Source organism: Balaenoptera acutorostrata, chromosome 2 (assembly GCF_949987535.1).
Source record: "Balaenoptera acutorostrata chromosome 2, mBalAcu1.1, whole genome shotgun sequence".
Taxonomy (NCBI): Eukaryota; Metazoa; Chordata; class Mammalia; order Artiodactyla; family Balaenopteridae; genus Balaenoptera; species Balaenoptera acutorostrata.
In genome coordinates, this window is record NC_080065.1 from 50,107,845 (window position 1) to 50,129,519 (window position 21,675).

General features: G+C 37.0%; 1 protein-coding gene across 1 annotated transcript in view; it reads right to left on the reverse strand.

Moving 5' to 3' along the window:
• LOC130704551 (cAMP-specific 3',5'-cyclic phosphodiesterase 4D-like) overlaps nt 1-21,675 on the reverse strand; it is a 636,307-nt gene that overhangs the window by 8,704 nt on the left and 605,928 nt on the right. The gene's annotated exons all lie outside the window — the stretch shown is intronic.

Sequence of the window (21,675 nt, forward strand, 5' to 3'; positions counted from 1 at the left end):
CCCAGAAATTCTGATTCCCTTAGGTTTGAGGTGAGGCCCTGCATATGTGTTGTAAACAAACTCCAGAGATGATTATGATATAGGTGGTTTAATTCCCACTTTTCAGAATTATTGAGTAAATCACTAAGATATTTGTCCTCACTGCTTCTCAGAGGACTTGCCCCTACAACCAGAACATGTTTGCTTGGTGTCCTCTGCTCTGCATGAGAAAAGACCCTTCAAAGTGTATGGGGGGGGGGGGGGTGGCGTCCCTTTTCTGGTAAATTCCCTAATCCAAATGAGGGGTAGAAAACTCAGATGTCTTCAGGCATTAAGCAGGGATGCAAATGCATAAAGCAAGCAGGTGGGGACTCCACTGGGGCCCCAGAGAGGGAGCCCCAAGCAAGAGCCACTTTTCAACGTGCACCACACTTGGGATATGGGAACATGAGCTGAGTCTTGCCAGACTGGCTTTGTTTTCAAGAGAAACAGAAAATCTGATTTTTATGTAAGTTCCTCTGATTTTTTTGAAAACAATGGATTTTTAAAATAAAATCCATAATTATGCTAAGGGAGCCAATTTTCAACCTCTGCCTTAATCCATTAGGATGATTCATCATAATATTAAAAAATCATTGACCGTGATGGTGACCTGAGAACATGAACGTGAACTTCATAGGTGAGAGACAGGAGGGAAAATCCATCTACACGACGTTCCTCAAGGAAAGCCAGTTGAGAACGGGGCTGCCTTTCACACAGAACTCAGTGTTATGAGAAGGAGGTGTTTTCTAGTGTTCAGAACATGAAAACTCTCAAAATGGGATTTCGCTTTCCTCCTCCCCACAAGTACCCTCCCCCTCTTCTTCCTCCTCTTCTTCTAGTGAAAAAGGTTTTCAGATCTTCATTCCCACAATATCCCACACTTCATCACCCACAGTCCTCTGAAGTAGGTAAACTCAAGGTTGTATCTACAATATACTAAGATGTTATTGAGTAAAGTAGATTTCTGTGTCTGCCCTGGACTCAACCTCATTCCTCAGGCTGGCCTTGTAGCTGATATGGTCTTGGGCTTTGGGGAGTGCTGGGGCAACGAGCATGGGGAAAGGGGCAGTTGGGATCATTAAACAAGGTTAAGTGTCAGACTATTAGCTGTGCTCAAGGGCTAACAGGAACCATCTTTGCTGTTGCCAATGAAGCTCTTCATGAGATGGTATCTCAGAAATGTTGGGAACCATTGAAACCTCCCAAATATCAAACTTTACTGGTTCCCTGAGGTGTGAATTTCTTCCCTTACACACTCTGTGTTAGGAGAAAATCCTGGAGAGCACTGATAATTCCTAAATCAGGCTAACAACCAGTAAAACCTCTATAACCTGAGCCCAGTAACTCCATATGGCAAATTTGAAAGAAGTCTGCCTGTAAGTCCCTCCTGAAAGCATTTGCTTGTGTCAAGTTATACAAAAATCAAGGCAGTGCCAGTTCCTCTGCCTCAAAACCAGTAAAATCAAATAATATTTTGGGCTATTCAGCACCACTTCTTAGTGTGAATACCATAAATATAAAAATGTATCTCCTGTATAGGGCAGGAAGGTTCAATTATTCCATTATAAGTGCATTTTATTTCATAATATATCATTGGGGTCTTGATAATGATCTCAACAGGATTTTTAAAAAAATAAATTTATTTATTTTATTAATTATTTTTGGCCGCGTTGGGTCTTCGTTGCTGCGCGCAGGCTTTCTCTAGTTGCAGTGAGCAGGGGCTACTCTGCCTTGCAGTGCGTGTGCTTCTTATTGCAGTGGCTTCTCTTGTGGAGCACGGGCTCTAGGTGCACAGGCTTCAGTAGTTGTGGAATGAGGTCTCATTAGTTGTGGCTCATGGGCTGTAGAGCGCAGGCTCAGTAGTTGTGGCACACGGGCTTAGCTGCTCCGCGGCATGTGGGATCTTCCCGGATCAGGGCTCGAACCCGTGTCTGGATTCTTAACCACTGCGTCACCAGGGAAGACCATCAACAGGATGTTTTAAAGATCCACTGGTGAGCATTGTAAAGAGTGATTATCCAGAGGAAAGCCAGGCTTAACTGAACTGTGAACATGTTTTCAATGATAAAATTTGGTTGGTTTAATCCCTAAAGAGTTTTCTTATTTTAAAACCTTTGTTTAAAAAATAAAAGACATCTAATTCCACAAAGAATAAACCTCCAGTGAAAGATGACTGCTTTGGGATATCTGATAGGTTAAATTACCTAATGCTTGTTCTTAACTTTGTTTATTGTAGTATCAAGTGAATGTACTGTTTAAAGAAGTTAATGTAATGACAGAAGGTGTTATGAAAACTCACCTGTTTCATTGTAGCTACAGCACTCCTGTTGTCTGAGGCTAGAATCTGCTTTGTATTAAGATTGCTAGTTCCATTAAGGTCTGTTCTTTTCAGTATGCCAATATTCAATTAAAATGGGCCCACACATACATTTGAATATGTCTTTCTCTATTGTAAGGTTTTACACCCACTAAAAATAATGTTCACAAAGAATTTTTAATGGCATAGGAGAGTACTCTTCTAATGCTGTTAAATGCAGATTGCCAAACTACAACTACATATATCCAATGACCCCAATTAAAAAAAATTATGCATAAAAAATGGAAAATATATCCCAGTGTTAAAAATAAGTAACTGTTAATGATGGGATTAAGAGTGAATAAAGCAAATTAAAACCACAATGAGATACTACTTCACATCCATTAGGATGGCTATTATCAAAAATGTTTTTAAAAGAAGACAATGATACACATATCATCTCTAAAGAAGAAGCTACATAACTATTTAAAATCTAAAATGTGTTAAATTCATGCCTTTGACAGAAGACAGGTGAGGAAAGTAAGATAAAAGTAAAAGAGTCATCAATGTAAGCCTATTATAGTAAATGATCATCCAAGAATATTAAAAAAATTAGAGTATAGATTGCTTTCTCAAGAAAGCAATCTTTCTTTATTTAATAGAAATTACCTCTAGAGTATTGGGTGGTATGGACCAGGGGTTTAACTGTTTTGTTTCATACTATTTTAAGCTATTAAGGCATAACTTTGATAATAAAAATATAAAATTTAAAAAGTACCAGAGCAACAAAAAGACATGAAGTTTAATATCTCCAGTAAAATACGAATAACTTGTAAAGTCAAAGAGTTCATGTAGGAATGTACTGTGCTCATTAAACTCATTGTTTTATACATATATATATATATATATATATATATATATATATATATATATATATATACACACACATATATACATGTGTTGCTCAAAGGCATGAGTGTCCCTGCAAGCTGCACTCATCTGTCTTATTTACATTATTAATTTACTTGGTTTAGATAGTAAAAAGATGAGCTTCAGCCTGATTTCCTAAATGTCAAATTTCCTGAATTAGAACCAGTGAGGTTTTACCAATACTAAAGGAAACAGAAATGAATGCAGTTTTCAATTTTCTGTGAGAGCTCTAAACCAGACAAAAGAGAGTTCGCACTGTAGTTCCTGAAGTTTCAGTGTTTTTTGTCGATTTTTTTACTTTGTTTTGTTTTTAACATAGCATTTCTGAAATGTCCAGGGCTTAAAAAATGTTTAAAAATTCTTTGGTAAATCTCAAATTTGTTATGATTTGAAGCTGAATAACATTGAATTCTTTAAGTTAGGCTGGGTGTTATGATTCATTGCTAAAAGCAAGCAATATTGAAAGTACAATATTTAGGCAGTGTTCTAATGGTCTGGGTTATAAACATGTGGAATTGACACATTTACTTGGCAATATGAAGCAAGCAAGCTGCTTGTGACATTGGGGGAAAAAAAGTTTGGAAAGAGAGAAGTGGACAAAATATACCTCTATCCATACTGAAGATCTAAGTAGATTAATGTGTTGATCACTTAACAATTTGACATACCCAAACCTCCTTTGTCACAGGAAAGGAAAATCAAAGTTCAGATCAGCCACTTTCTCCCTCTACTCTCCACTTGCAACACACACACACACTCATACACATATCTAAAAAAAAATAAAATTCAACTTGATTTGGTTGGGCACACCTAAACTTGGTTAGTAAATTAGAATAATAAAACTTGGTATTTTCAATCTATTTGCATGGAAATAACAAAGAAGTTTATGGTAGAACTTCCAAATTCCTCGCTAGAGTCTGTGTTTTTAACCACTATGCATACAGGGTTAGTAGTGCTCATTTGTCGAATGAGAATAATAATAGTAACCGCATAACATTGTGGTGAGAATGAAACTGGACTATTTAATATGTGATTTAGCACAGTAGCTGCCTAGCTTTTAGGAAATGCATGGTCACTACTACTTGTCACTCTTATTTCTAGCAGGGAGAACAGGATAAGCAAAGGCAAATAGAGACATGACAGAGCCTAGTATTTTGGGGGAAACAATAAGAGGTTTAGCATGACTGAAACATAAAAAAAAATTGGAGAGTGAGAGGAGCAAAAAGGAAAGCAAGAGATGTAGGCACAGATTACTGCCTAGAGTGCCTTGTTAAGAACTTTGCCTATAGGGTTACGAAAGTAGAAGGTGCTATGCTTTATAGCAGGACCATTTTGAAGAGTTTTAAAAGGGATGTCATTGGAAACAAGGACAGAAGTTATAAGGGTACTGCAGAGGTCTGAGAGAGAGAGAGAGAGATGAGAACCTGAATAGACAGGAACAGATTTCAGAAATCTCTTTCCTCAATATAAGTGTGTTTGTTTAGTTTGTTGTTGTTGTTAACTGAGGTTGGAGTAGACAGCCTCAAAGATGGCCCCAAAGATACTTGCCTACTGGTATTCATGGCCCCTCCTACATTATATCATATTGCTCTATGTGACCAATAGAATTGACAGAAGTGATGGTCTATAACTCGTTGAAGCTTGTTCATAAAAGATATTACTGCTTTCACCTGGTTCTCTTTGATCACTCACTCCACTGGAAGTCAGCCACCATGTCATGAAGACATTCATGAAGCTGGTGAAGCAGCCTGTCTGCAGAGGAAATGAGATCCCACCCCCACCAAGAGCCAATACCAAGTTGACAATCATGTGAGTCAGTCACCTTAGAAGAACATCCTCCAGCTCCAGTCAAGCTTTCAGATGTTTGTAACCCTGGCTGACTTCTTGACTGCAACTTCATGAAAGACTTCAATCCAGAATCACCCAACTAAGGTCTTTCTGAATTCCTGATCCATACAAACTGAGAGAAGTTAATCATGTTTATTGCTACGTCGTTGTTTGTCATGCTTATTGTTTATGCTGCTAAGTTTGGGGGTAACTTACTACAGAATAACAGAAAACTAATAAAGATTTATCTTGCCTATACCTAGACCTGGTATGGAAGGTAAATTCTAAGATTCCCATCTCTTTGTGCACTTTTCACTCTTTGAGTGTTGATGGAATCTGTGAGTATGATGGAATACCACTCCATTGATTCTGTTACTTTATAAGGCAAAAAGAATTTTTCCAGATACAATTAAGATTGCTAATCAGTTGACTTTGAGTTAACGAAAACAGCAATTTTGCTGGTAGGCCTTATCTGAGCACCCCAAATTTTAAGTCTGGATCTAAAGGTCAGAGTCAAAGAAGTCAGAATAAGCAGCAGGGAACTTCTTCTGCTCGCCTTGAAGGAGCAAGCTGCTATATTGTGGAGAGAGCTACATGACCGAGAAAGGCAGTGGCCTCTAGGAACCCCAGCCTATCAATGGCAAGTAACTGAACTCTGCCAACAACATAAATGAGCTTGAAAGAAAACCCCAAGCTCAAAATAAGGACTGCAGCCCTGGATAACACTTTGATTTCAGCCTTGTGAGCTCCTGAGCTAAGAACCCAGCCACTCTGTGCTCAGGCTTCTCACCTACAGAACTGTAAGATAATAAATGGGTGTGTTTTAAGCTGTTATATTTGTCTAATTTGTTACACAGCAAGAGAAAACCAATACATGTGGTTTAGGTGATGAGATCTTGGACTTTGAGCTGATGTTATAATAGAATAAGAATTTGAGGGACCACCAAAGGGGGTTAGTGTATTTAGCATGTGAGAGGGATGTGAATCATTGAGGGTCAGAGGGCAGACTCCTCTGCTAGGAGCCAGCCTCCAAAATGTCACCCAATGATCCTCACCTCTTGCAGTTCACTCCCTCATGTAGTCCCCTCCCATACTTAACAGGGCTGGTCTGTGTGAACAAAAGGATATTTGAGAATTAACACTGTATGACTTTTGAGGCTCCATCCTAAAAGGTATTATAGCTTTCATCTTAATCTCTTGTGGACCATTCACACTTTGTGAAACAGCCCCGATGCCATGAGAATACTTAAGCAATCCTATAGAGAATACCACGTGACAAGGAACTGAAGCTTCCTGCCAAGAGCCAGCACCAATGTGCCAGCCATGTGGGTGAGCCATCTTGGAAGTGGATCTTCCAGCTCCAGTCAAGTCTTCACATGAATGCAGTCTTGATGGATATCTTGATTGTAATATCATGAGAAATTCTGAGCTAGAAGCACCCAGCTCAGCATCTCTCAAATTACTGACCCCAAAAAACTGTGGGCATAATAAAATGTTATGTTGTTTTAAGCTGCTAAGTTTGGGGCATATGCAGAAATAAATAGCTAATTAAGAGGTGTAAAGGATGGTTTCTAAAGACTGAGCCTCTGTTCAGTTTGCAACAGAAGAAAAAGAGAAAGAAAGAAAAAAGAGTCGTTCAGTAGTATTTAAGGGGAGGTTTGCAGACAATCACAGGCTAAACCTGTGATTCTTGTTCCCATGGTTAAGTGGATTACATGTCACTGATGAAAAAAATGATAGCTAAAGACAAAAGACTTTGACAACTGGACCAGATGAAAAGATTAAGAGTTCTTCTCTCCCCTGGCTCTTCTCCTTAACACCTTGTATTACCTTTAACACTCCCTTAACACCTTTCTTTATGCCTTGTACAGAAAAGAGCAGCAAAATAGAATAAAGTTCCTTTTGGACCAGATGATGACAAAGTGGAAACACATGTCTCTTACACACAGTGGAAATTATAATATGAAGGACTCCTTTGAACTGGGGAACAGGGACTATATTTTGGGATGAGGAATTTAAATGCCACAACTTCAACTCATTGCTAATTTTTAACTGAATTTCAAGACAAATTTAATGTTTGGAAAATAGATTGGAAATGTTGAAGCCATATCGGACATACAGTTTGAGAATGAAAATAAGCAAACAAGTTTAGAAGGGAAGTCTTAAAAGTAATTTGTTTTTGATTATAAAAATCTAAAATGCTTACTGTAAATGTTTTGAAATAAAGAGTAAAGGATATAAAGTTAATTCATAACCCCCATATTTAGAGCTAAACACTCTTAACAGCTTTCTGTACATGTTATAAAACTGAAATATTCCTGCCACTAAAATGTTGTATTTTTCATCTACATTTAACTAGCATTAATAAAGTAATTTCCCTGTGCTACTAAAATTGTGTTTAAGCTATGTTTAACTGCTTCTCTTAATAATTTTTAAACTATAAGAGTATGCTGCAGTGAGACAGAAACAGGAAAAAACCTGAGGAAAAATAACCCTACTATTCAGGAATTAACATTTGATTTTAGTGTACTACCTTTCAATCTTTAAAAATATACATATATTTTTAACATATACATATTAAAAATACATAAACATATGTGTATGTTTTTGCAAAGATAATACGTTATACATACTGTGTTTATCTTGCTCTTCTTTGGTTAGCAAAATATTGAGACTAGGTTCCAATAAAAATATTGTCTTATATTTAGTGGGTACATGGTATTTTGTCATTTGGACACAATTTATATATTTATAAATTTATATAATTATGATGAGTTATTGTGGTGGATTTAAGTTATTGTCTTCTATAAAAATTTTGAACATGTATCATTTCAAATTTAGATTGTTTCTTTAGGACAGATTCCCAAAAGTATAATTATTGGGTGAAAAATATAAAAATAAATGTAAGTATTTGATAGATAAAGTAAAATCTTTTCAGTAAATATTGTAGATATTTATATGTTGACCAAAGAGTGAAAAGGGGACCCTTTTCTCCTCCACTGTGACAACACAGGGTATGAGAACTTTATCATTTTAACAGTACTCTGATAGGTGAAAATGGTACCTTGGTTGTTTTCATTTACATTTCTTTCGTGAGTAGTGAAGTTAATTTTTCATGTTTATTTGACATATTTATATTAGTGAATGTCAACCTATTAATGTCTTCTACACATTTAAAATTGCTATGTTCATCCTTTTGTCCTCTTGTAAGAGCTGTTTATATATTAAAGGTATTAACCCTTTGTCTATGCAAATTTTTTTCAATTTGTGATTTCCTTTTCGGTTATCTTTATCCTCTTTCAAGTAAATTAAGTGTTAAAACATTTATGTAGTTAAATATATCAATATTTTCCTTTATAATTTCTGCCTTTGAGTTGTGCTTGGAGGCGGTTACCTCAAACATCCAAGATTATATAGGTATTCAAGATATTTTCTTCTGGATTTCCGTGGATTTCATTTTTATAGTTAGTTCTCTAAAACTTTATGTCTGAACCTTATTTTGCTGCTATCAGTACATGTGTGCTTGTTCTTCTAACAAGGTTCCAACCTGAAACATCAATTTTCTCAAGCCCCCCCTTTACACTCAAGGATAAACATAGTAACAATACTTTAAAAATCTGAAAGTCAAAATGAGCTATAAAAAGAAAATCAGATGAAAAAAATCCAAGCGTGTATACCACAGGAAAAGTTACAAGCACACTTTCTCAGGGAACTTGTGAAAGTCCCAACACCCAAATTAATTTTTACAGAAGAAATTGATTTTCACAGAGAATTATGTTCCAAAGAAAAACCTGGGATGATGAAATATTTCGATTATATTTTATAATCCACCCATTATTTAAATATGGAACATTCACAGTTATTACTAGGATCAATGCCTATTGTGGATGTCTTTGAAATGAGAACATTCTATTCCTATAATCTTTCATTCTCAATGTATTCTTAGGAGACTAGAAGAAGAAATTATCACCATTCAGGAGGAGACTAACATCTTTTAATAGCAAGTCTGGTAAGGAAGTGCATTTGTTTCACACAAATACATTTTTTTTTGATTCCCATAATTATGATATCTACAAAAGACTTAATTTGACCTTGACAAAAATAATTATTTTAAACTATGAGTTAAGTATTCTAAGCTATTGCCCTTGGATTGAACAAGAGTTACATATGATTCAGTCATTCTTTTTCTGGTTTGTTCACTGAAACATGACAACTGTAGGACATATTACAGCTTAAGACTAAAGGATCAAATGGGAATTATCCCTCCAAAATGAGACTGCAATCCAGTGAGGGAACTTGACTGAACACAGAGCTCATAATTCCAGTTCAGTACTACTATTTCCCTGTAATAAATGAGAATTGTAACATTTTTTTTAGCTGAAAGAATACTTAGAGATCATTTCATTCATCCCCTCTTCTTGACAATGACTTTGTTATTGCTTTTATTTATCCAAAGTAGAAAATAATAAATGATATTTTTCTTTTGGCATTGGAATTCTATGCACAGATATGTCTGCTCTTCCAGCCTAATGAGCCATTCTGATGTTCATAACTCATAATGCAGATGAAGAGAAGACTGTCTACAAGAGATTATTTTAGTGGAGAAAAAAATAAAGTCAGGATTAAATGTCACATGAATGTAAAAAAAAAATGTATTTCTGTAGGAGAGCACTTCTCCCATCAATGAGTAGGACAGTTAAATGCATCAATCTCCCACACATCAGTGGAAGAATAAATCTTGTAGTGATGAGCACATAAAAGATTTTCCTCTGAATAGTAGAGAATTCACAGTCATAGTAGCTGCAAGTAATTCTGTAATTACCTTACTCTCTTACTGATGTGGCAACTGCTGAATACAGAGACCTTTACCTCTTGTCACTGAATTTTGCTGTTAATTTGCATCATGTGCCAAAGAAGAAAAAGAATGTATCTGGCTGAAATTTCAACTGAAGTAAATCACGGGGAAAAAAATGCAGAAGCAAGTGCCTCCCCAGAAATATAATCCAATACAGGGAAAGTTGACATGAAGTCTCAAAATGTTCATTTCTGAGTACTAGAATTGCATTATTTTCAAACTTCTGCTAGAAAGCTTGAATGCTTAGTCCTCTTTCCAAAATATTCTTCCAGAAAAGTTGATTTCAAAGAAAACGAGTCTTAATAAGGTTTCTATTTTTCTACAACCTACCCACTTGGTAGAAGGCAGGAATGCTGCATTTTACATAAGAGCTCCTTAGCATCACGGATTCAGAAACAGGAGGAATGAAACAAGGCAATTAACTTCAGCATTCTTCCCATCACGTACAAGAGCCCTGTTTGTCCAGACAATCTCCTTGTCACCTATCAGATTCTAAATCTCATTCCAGAATTCAGAACGAAGAAATGCCCAGTAAAGGTGCAAAGTCAGCGAAGAGCTGAGAGCCAATAGAAATGACTGCCTTTGGAATGATTGCTGAGGATGCAGACCTACATCTGGCCTTATGCCCTTGGCCAATGAGGATTTACACATCAGGCATTTGCCTAGAGCAAGGAACACTCCTATCCTGTCTGGTACAAAGAACAATAATTTGTTTGTTGTTGTTATGCTTTCTGGGAAATCACATTTGTGTCTAATCAGTTTTTGTTTTTTTGGGTGATTTACTGGGGCCTTCCTAACTCCAGAGAAGTCATTCTTTATTTTGCTTTTAAAGATTCTAGCTCACAAAACACATCAAAGGCTATTATATTTTCAAAATATATGAAAAAGAATACTTGAATTTTTCTTCAATTCAAAGTTCATCTCTGAATATAACATGGGAGGGTTTCTAAATAAATTATGACTAAAAGCTACCAGGTTTATTTCCCTGATGAGCAAGCCCATTTCTGAATCAGTATTGATTTTTGTGAACTATTAACTACTAACTTTAGAATTAGTAATATTGCAAAAGATGGAACTCTTGAGGCCATTTCTCAATGGGTTTGATGCACCAATAAATCTATCAGCCAGACTCTGCTTCTAAGATGCCTAAAACTTATGCTAGGGGACACGGGTGGGAAAGACCTATAAGCATCACGTGAGACCTCATTAACTAGATACGCAAAAGATCAGAATTTTAAAAAGATGAAGGAAGGAAGGGAGGGAGGCAGGGAGAGAGGATAGAAGGAAGGAAGGAAGGAAGGAAGGGAAGGGGAGTTGATTTCTATTTGGGACTATTTTTCTATACAAAGACAAATATCTCAATAGTTTTGAGTTTTGCTTTGGCCCGTGATAGGAAATAGGTACATTTCATAGATAGATGGGTATCTGAGAGGTGAATGTTCTCCTTATACATTTGTGAAGCTGCTAAGGCTGACCTTGGCCTCCCTTCTTGGTGCCCTCATAGTTGAACTCTGAATTTTGTTAGTTATTTGAAACAAAGGGACTGGAAATCCTAGAACTTCCCTCTGTCCCACCTCTCTGTGGAAGGATGCATCATTTGGCCCCAATTCCCCACTCCTTGTATCCACATTCTTTGCCCTGTAAATTTGCTGAGCCCTCTCAGCAGGAGTGGGAAAACCTGCCCCTGCCCTTGACTTTGCCCTCAGCCATTGGAATGTTAGCAAATATAAGGAAAGAGGTTTGAAAGAGTGCTTGTGTACTGGGCTTGTATCCTTCTATCTTTTCCATCTCCTTAAGAAGAACTCTCTCAGGCAAGTCCATGGTCCTAGGAGGAAGGTGAGAGGTTGGTGGAATAGAGCCACTCCCAGCTTGTATCAATGTCAGGTCTAGCTGACACTCACAGAACTATCCACATGTTCAACATAGATCAACTGAACACCAGTTGGCCCTCAGACTTGTTAGAAAAAATGTTGTTTAAGCCACAGTAACAGCTAATTGATATATTTTCTTGGTGCCTTTGTGAGGGAATCTAACAAAAATAGTCAACTTCTCTATGGATATCAGTCTCGGTGGGACCTTATATCTTTTTGCCAAATACTCAGGTGAAACAATGAGAAGGATGATTTTTCTTTTTACAAAGGTCTCACCGAGGGACTACTATAGGCTAGTCAATATTGAATGGAAGCTATAGAACAGATGTTATACCAGTACTAAAGCAATATTGGAATTTATGTTTTGATGGTAAGCAATAATTGTTATAGATTCACTCATTACCTGTGAAGACAACTGAAAGCACTGATAGTCATTATAATCTTTGGTAAGAACTTGTCTTTCCCAAACAGGTAAGAAGTACACATCTTTCATTTCCTGGGAGAACAAATTCAAGCAAAATTTCAACCTAATACATGACAAACAAGAAACTATTTGTCAGTAACTGCCACCTAGACACATTTTATAAAGACATGAGAGCTGTCTCATTTTCTCAGCTTCGCTTTTTCTGCTTCCTAAAGGACAGTTTTATGTGTGATGTCAACATAGGCAGTGCAGGAATAAAGAGGAGGCAATTTCTAGTGGATGCACTGCATCAACTCATATGATTTCTATCATCTCCATCCCTTTCTGTCTGACAAGACTTCAGACAAAAATCCCTGTTGAGAGGGGTTCAAAAGTAATTCCAAGCTGTTCAAAAGGTAGCAGGCATTCTTGCTTTAGCAACTCTCAAAAAAAAGTACCAAGAATATGTCATTTGTCTTTATAAGGCAAGACTATTCTCTGATATTTTAGAAGTATGTCTAATGATTTTTTTTTAAAGAACAGGATGATAAATAACCAAGTTAAGTTTTAACTAAATTTCCTAAACATGAACTGAAACCAACTACTTTAGTGTGTGCTAAGAGAATATGAATTTGTGTTTCCACTGTTGGATAAAAAAATGGTGTGATTAGCAGTACTGTGGTGAGATTCCACACAAGTAAGGCACTAGTGGAGATGGTACTTCAAGCCCAAGATGATCAAGGAGGATGAGGTCCTGAGTGTGTACGTAAGAGCTTATCGGGTTGGGTCTGGGTCCCCAGAAGACTTCAACATGGATTAAGCTTCAGGCCTAATCAAGTTTACAAGTTGGTATTCTGAAAGTATGATGACTACTGCTAAAGATGGGCATGCAGGGCTTGTAGTTGGAAGAAGCCCCCAGAATCCTGAGCCCGACAGCATTCTGGAAGGATGGGATGTTTGATAGGTTGAACCGGAGCCTGTGAAGTCATGGGTTACTCCAACTTGATAGGCATAATGCAAGTAAGAAGGGTACAGGAGAAACCAATGAGACATTAGACACAGGGACCAGAGTAAGAGGGGACTGTGTTGGTCCCAGTGATTTGGAGATAACGCATCACATTTCCAAAAGAATATAAAGCAGAAACTAACACACCATTGTGAAGCAATTATACTCCAATAAAGATGCTTAAAAATCCCATTAAATTAATTAAAGTTTATTATTAATTCGTATTGAAAAAATAAAACCATCTGAGATAAGAAAAAAAATGAAGGCTGGTGGTTTTTTACTGTGAGAGCAGATAGCTTGTGCAAAGGATGCACTGATGGGGATGAGCTTGGGATCCATGCAGAGGGATATTATGAAGTAGATGGATGCATAATCCTGAAAACTCGAGACACTGAAATAACTTACTGGTTACTGATTTGTCTTCAAGCAAACAATGCAATGAGATTTCATTAAGAGCACTTTCATCTTAACTGAGAAATACTGTGACAAGGTAGGAAATCTTCATCTTGTTCCATATACACACACCCCACTGAGGCATATTTTTTACTTAATATGCTATATAATAAGGACCAATTATTTTACTTATTGAAGTTAATAGTTACTATTGTAGTCATAATTAATAATTAATGTAGTTACAACATTTGTGCTAACTGCTGAACAGAGCATCAAATGAATCACTTTTAAAGTATATAGTTGCATAATGAAAAGAGGTTTAAACCCTAAAAGACCACATGCTAATCAAAAACTAAAAATGAAATCTGAGATTCACATTTAACTAGCTTTTACTAACAAAGTAACCATAAACTACAAATATAAATACTATTGCTAGTGAAACAAACTCAGGGTCCTCTTAGGAATCCAAACTGGAGTATTCTTTTTCACTCTAAATTTATTTTAAATTCAGACAATAGCCTATATTTAACTTAGCAGTATTTTTAGTGGAAATCTGGGAAACAAGGAGCCCAGTTCATTTTTAAAGACCAGCAACGTTTTACAGAGTTATCCAATTTTTTTAAACAAAGCCTAAAGTAGCCTTAGCTGGAAGAGTTTCCAAACCAGTTTGTTAACCAGTTAATAGATAAAAATGCTGAAATGGTAAGTAGACATCTATTTCCCAATTAGGTTACAGAATCTCCCCCACCCCCCAAACTTCAAGTTCAGTTCACTAAATTAAATTAAGCAACCGTTCAAACCAATGGCAAAGTAATCAATTTGAGTGGCTCTTCAATGGCTTAGAGAAAAAGAGAGGGAGGAGTAGCTAAATGTCCCATTTTTCAGACCATCTGCTTTCTTGTTCTATGGCTAATGTTCTTCCTCATCTTGAATCTCCCTTGTGTTGGTCACTAACCTCACCCTGTGAAGACACCTTGCAAAGCATTGTTCTTGTACCTTTGCATTGTGGTTCCCTGGGGAGGATCCTTGTCAAAGATGCACATTCTCAAACTTAGGGGAGGAAAACAGTGGGTACAGGGCTCTGAATCCGCATTTTAAAAAATTCTTTTAAAGCTTGATGAAATCAGGGCTGCTTTCCTGCCGACTGTGGGCTTAAAACAAGTAAGAGAATAGCGAGTGACGGCCTGTCTAGAGCCAACCATAGGCAAAATTGTGAAGTAGTCCAAACTTAAGAGCTTCTCTCCCAGCTCATCTTAAGAGTTTACTTAGAGCAGCAGGCTTGCCCTCTTGTGATTTGGGCAGCCCGGGGTCTGGGGCCTCTCTTCTCACTCGTCAGAGGACCACTCAACCCTACTAGCATCTGATGACCCCTTAATGTCCACACGTGATCATGAGCTGTCTCCCGGGATGCGCCCAAGACTTTATTTACATCCTTAGGCCACCAAAATCATGTCTCATAAGGCTAGCAGCTTTGACTGGAAAACCTATCTTAAGCCATCAACAGGTTTGTTAAGTTTTAATAACATTGAACATGTTTATGCAAAAGTAATTCTTGCTTAAAACAGAATAATTTTGAAACTCAGAAAAATGAAGGAAAAAGTCATTCATAATCTGACTGGTCTTGAGCATCCCCATTTACCTGACTGCTCTAACACGTATAATGTGTATTCATGTGTTCAGTGTGTGTGTGTGTCTGTGAGTCTCTCTGTGTGTGCATCTGTGTCTGTAATACAGTGTTTTGGTTTAACTCCCACCTCTGCAGACAGATTGGCTGAGTTTGGATCCTGGCTCTGTCACCTTGGACAAATTTCTTGACCTCTCTGTACCTCAGTCTCCACATCTGTAAAAGAGGGATGCTAATAAGACCTACGTCATGGAGTAGCTATGAGCACAGATGTGGGCACTCTTAGCCACAGTACGTGCTGTGGGAAGGGAAGTGTGTTAGAGTCAGCTGCCTGGATTTGTATCCCAGCTCTACCTTAGCAGATTTAATACCATGCCAAAGTTTCTTAGCTTCTCTGTGCCTCAATTTCCTTATCTGTAATATGAGGAACCCATGGGGTCAAAACAAAGTCAAATGATAAACGCTATTTTAGAGCTTCTGTGTTGTTAGCCCTAAGAGCGCAAAGGAAAATTATGGACTAGTTATTTTAGATAAATTTGGCATTTCTTTTCTTGGGCTACCATGATTTTCTACACTAAGATCAACTTCCAAATCACTGATTTAATTACGTAAGAAAAATTTTAAGTCTATTTTTTTTCTTAGGGGGGAGAGAGCCCTCATTCTTATCAAATTCTCAAAGGGATCTGTGACCTGAGCAATGTTTAGAATTACTGTGGCAGTAGATGATCTTCTTGCACCCAAATTCAGTAATTTTTAAATTTTATATCAGCTACCTAAAAAGTCTACTCTCTTGTTTTAATTTTCCTGCTAGAATGATACCGAACATACTCCAAACTGGCATTTCTAATACTCAATTACGTGAGATTCTAGTGTTTGGTCAGGTGCTCATAAATGATCTGCCAGACTTTGAAAAGATAATCCCAGAAGTATATTTTCTCTTATCGAAGCCAGATATAATGTTGGCCTGTCATTTATATGTCTGAACAATACTATATCATTTGTTTTATTAATATCTTGCTTTTTTTCTAATTTAGGCCTAAAACAATATTTTAGAAGAATTTTTTTATGTGTTCAGTATAGAAAATATTCCCATAGGCTTAAAGGCTTGTAAATCACTCCTCCAAATACCACTAAAACGCAACTTTTAGCTGAGGAGTCTAATATCTTTGGCTTCAGTTTGATAAGAACAAACACTTGCTGCTATCAAGGCCATCAGTTCACTGAAACAACCACTGGACCAGTTTTTTGTTGTAGGCATTATGTTACTTTTGCATAGTTGCTCATCCTCCATCATTTCTCTGAATTTATCCCGGAAGTTTGCATGTTATTTTGGTACTGATCTCTGTCCATTGACCTGAGCTCTGGAAATGATAACACATGTTAGGTATCTTTTAGTTCCAAAATTTTTAGCTTAGGATCCTTTTCTTTTCCCCATCATAATTTATGTTTGTGATCGTGTCAGCGTTGCAACTAGAGAAGGCCTTTTGCCAGTCCTGAAAAATCGACATTGTTTTAAAAATATCCCTCCATGCCATTGATGAAATCCAAAAGAACTTCAAAGATGGAAGGGATGACTGGCTCCTTAGAAGGGTGAGTCACTGAGCGGTGCTCCGCGTGAAGCATTCATGGGAAGAGCACAGGGCACCGGAGAATTCTTTTGAGCTGGCAGGGAGCTGAAATTAACCGAAATATCCTCCTCTTGGAGGCTCTTCAGAAAAGTATTTGTTTTCTGTTCAGTGACCTCGTGGTTCAAGCAGGGCAGCCTCGGGCTTTGGTGGGACGTGCACCTGAACGTTCTCAGGTGTCTCAGATGATGCCCGTGGAGTGCAGGATGCTGAGCGACGGTCTGCTGGGAGTCTGAAATCTCACAGCATTAAAAGCTTTAACCGGACCTGGTAGAACCTTTAATACTTTCAAATACCCACACGAGTCCAAAAATATGACTTTTTGCAATTGAAATTGTAAAATGTGTAGGCTTTTTTCTTCTTTGGCTGTAACCTGCACGTGAAAGAGATTTCCTATGAATTGACTCTGACAAACGCTTTTAAACACCTGTCCCATCAATCAACACTTTAAAGAAATACCTTTCTAAAAATAAACTAGCGCCACTTCATATTTCCCTTGCCCTTCTATCCTCTCACAATGATTATTCAGTGTTGGCTAATAATTAATTGGAATGCAAGGGGGTATTTCAACGTGCTTCGTAAACATCTGTGCAGACGTATAGAACTGTGTGATGTGTGCTTATGAATGCCGACAGCAGACTGCCCTCTGGGTTTGAACATGTTATTTCTGGTGGTGTTATTTCCTGTGTAGCTCAATGGGAATAACAAACCCAACAGACTGGTGGTACCTTTCCCCCTTAGATGCCTGTGGAGCGTGCCCTTAGGATAGTGATTACAGCCACGCCCTGCAGGGCTTGTTCCTTTGTGTGGCCGGCAGCATGTGGGGCTGCAGAGAGGACCGGCTGGTACAGGCTGATGCATGACCTCACTCCCACTAGGTTCTCCCGTGGACCCTATTCAATGCTGAGCAGGATGCTGGCAGGCTGCCGCAGTGCCCAGTGCAGCAGCAAACAATGCCATTGGGTGGCCTGGGAGTTAGCAAGCCCCACTCCAGGTCACCTCACACTCTCTTCCTGAGATAGGCTCTGCAAGGAATAATAACTACCTTGTTACCAGGAAAGGGCAGGGAGCTATGGCTTTCCGTGAGATAGCCTCGTATTCTCTGCATGTCTTTCTGGGGGTGATTTGTAAGATATATTTAAAATGAAGGTGGTGAGCACTCAGTGCGCAAACTAGGTAGACTTTAAAACTGAAGGGGGGCAATTTATGTGCAAAACATTTTCTTAGAATTCTTCAGTAGAGAAAACTTACATAAAAGCAAGCTGAATTTACCTAGATGTTGGTTTTATTGTCTAAAAAACTATCTTTAAATTATTTATAAATGATAAATATATTTTTATGATTCTTCTATGTAGTGTAAATAATCACAATGATTTAAAGGCTCTAAATGCAATTAAGACTCCGGGGATTAAATCCCAGTTAACCTAAAACCTATTAACTGAAAGGCAGAGGTGCCACTGGGGTTTCTTCCTGCAGTTTATTCAGGGCAGTTGTTGCAGGCTTTTGTGAAGCGGGGAGGAACTGGGTTCTCCCTCCACACCCAGTGGCTAAATGCCAAATCCAAAAGAAATGTTACCACAGTGGTGGTGGTGTTTTTTTTTTTTTTTGAATTTTATTTTATTTTATACAGCAGGTTCTTATTAGGTATCTATTTTATACAAATTAGTGTATGTATGTCAATCCACAGTATTCTATCTAAAACTTTATAAATGGCTCTTTATTTTGAACCACGGTGAATAAATTATATCTAAATTGTCAGGTCTAAATTATACCTAAATTCAAATATGCTTACATGAATTTAGTAATTTGACTTTGTTTTCATATCCAATTTTAGATGGTAGCCACTTACTATAGTAATAATGATAAACTCTTATTTATTGAGTGCTGACTTACGCATGTGATTTCATGTGCGTTATCTGCCTTCCTCTTCCCAATGCAAGGTAAGCTTTGCTATTATCCCAGAGGAGGAAACTGAGAATCAGAGAAACAAAGGAACACTGAAGTTTCATAATTAGTAAGTGTGTGGTACAGAAAGACTAACCTAAGTCATCGGGACACGTGATTGCTACTAGAGCACATGGTGTCTGGTGCTATGAGATCACCTGGATTACTCTGAGGTCAATTATATGCTTTTTAACTCTGAGATCCTATGAAAATGTAATTTACTAATAATTTACTGTGCAGCAAGTTTATGAGTAAGAAAGAATATTAAAACAACAATCTTACTTTCAGTCTCCACTGTCTTCTTGATCATCTGTGCCATTTGTTTAAAGCAGTTGAAAAAGTTAAGCAATAACATTGAACTCTATTTTGCCAGTAAACCATTTAAAAAATTTGCAGTAGGCAGGACACATATTTATTGCCTCCTATTTGTTTGCTTGTTCACTGAAAATCTTATTGTCTGAATTCTCTCTGATTATACTTGAAGGTTTCACCCACACCTACTTTATCTAAGGCAATATTTTCACCTTGGTGCTAAGGCATAATTGTTGAATCCAAAATATCACACTCTAATAAAAGGAACATTGGCATTTTCATCACAGATAAGAAACACTTTTTCTTCTTGATTCCAAATTCCGGAAATGTCTTGGGATAAACAGAACCAAGGGAGAAACTGCTTATTTCATCACAGAAAAAAAAAAAAAAAAACCAACCAAAAACAGAATAAAGGAGGTATCAAACATTTATGTAAATTTACATAGGAAAGTACACAAAAATACAGCAAAGCTCTAGTATCAATAGTATCTGTAAAACATAAATAGCCATTCCTTCCTTTTGAAAGTCTTTCTTGATTTTTGAGGAGCCTCTGGGGCACACGTGACAGGCAAAACTGAAGCTGTCACGATCGGATTAATCAAGTGTCTCTTCAACAGTGTCCATAGAGAGTACACGATATCTAATGAGGTTTTAGGATGATTTGTTAGACTAAGGTTTCCATCAGACAGTTCTTTCATTAATTATGATTCCCCCCTAGAGACTAACTAAGCAGTGTTTCCCTATCTTAAAATAAAATTTCCTCCTAAGTACATATGAATTCATAAGGTAGAGAGTAAAGGCTGACTTCAGTCCTTGAAAGTAATTTGCAAGTAAACATCAAACTAGATGGCTGGGTCACCTATGTCTGGAATCCTAAGGACTCTCTGATTTCAGAGGATAAGACAGGAAGCTGACTTAACAGAGGTGTGTAGAGAGAGAAAGGTCTGAGGCAAGGAGCAGGAGATGGGGCCCCAGAGCTGGGGAAGAAGGTCTTCAAGAGTGCATTGCTTCTCTCCAAAGCTTGGCTTTTTTCATCATACAGAATGCCTTTGCATTATACAGATGTATAATGACACGTACCCACCACTGTAATTAAATGCATTTTTTAGTGAGAATATTTTTAACCATCAAAAGAGGAGATTACGAAGAGCTTTATGCTAATCAAATTAAATTTAGGGAAAATTCTCTTCAAACCACCCACAGAGAAACAGAAAACCTGACAAGCCCTACAATTATTGTTTAAAACTTGAATAAACAATTAAAAATCTACTCCTTCAACCAAATTTCAAAAAACAAACTTTCAAAGAACATATAATCTCTAATTTAGATAAATGTTCCAGAAAAAGTATTCAATTCTCTAATGAGCCTAGTTTAGTTTTGACATCAAAAGCAGAAAAGGAGAGAATGAAAATGAACAATTATAAGCCAAACTGAGTTATGAAAATAGACACATAAACACTAAATAAAATATTACAAAATGAATCCATCTGTGTATTACCTCATGACCAAGTGTGGTATATCTGAAAACTGAAAGAATGGTTTAGCATCCAAGAAAGAAAAAGGTATTTAATGTCTGTTAATGCTATAAGAGCAAACAGAAAAATAATTTGATGAAATGCAGGAAAAGCTTTTGGTAAAAATCAACACCCTTTCAGCATAAAAACCCTCAGAAAACAGAAAATAAAAATTAATTTCCTCAGAGTCAAAACTATGGCGATGAAAAGATCAGTGATTGTCAGTCGGGTATGGGGATGAAAAGCCAGAGCACAGAGGATTTTTAAGGCAGTGAAAATGCTCTGTATAATATTATAATGATGAATATATGCCACTATGCATTTGTCCAAACACATAAAATGTACAACACCAAGAGTGCATTCTAAGGTAAACTATGGACTTTGGGTGATTATGATGTGTCAATGTAAGTCCATCGTTGGTAAAAACAAAAAAACGTACCATTCTGGTGAATGATGTTGATAACGGGGGAGGCTATGCATGTGTGGGGTATATCTCTGTGTCTCCCTCTCAATTTTGCTGTAAATTTAAAACTGCTCTAAAAAAATAAAGCCTTTTAAAAAGTTAATTTGCTGAACTTGATAAAAGTTAACTACTAGAAAATGTATAACAACTATAATTGGTGATACCTTTGAAATACTTATTTGACTTAAAGTCAAGAATAAATAAAGAATGCCTACAAAAAAAAAAAAAAAAGAGTGCATTGCTGTGACCTGGTGTAGTGCAAAGACAGTGTGTGAGATGAGGACATGAGATGAGGACCTAGTTTTGGAAGCTAACGGGCTTCATTGAAAAAGAAGAGAAGAACATATTGTTCCATTTCCCTTCAGCTAAAAAAAATCAACCTCATTCATAAAAAAGAAAAATTAAAATTAAAACTACAGTTAGATATTATTTTTCAGTTATCTAAGTGTCAAATACTAAAAATTTATAGTGCTATTATAAAATATACTGAGAATAAGTACAAATAGTCATGGGACGGTAAATTTGGTGTTACTTTTTTGAAGGACAATTCGGTGATACCTATCACATTTAAAAATACATATTTCTTCTGCC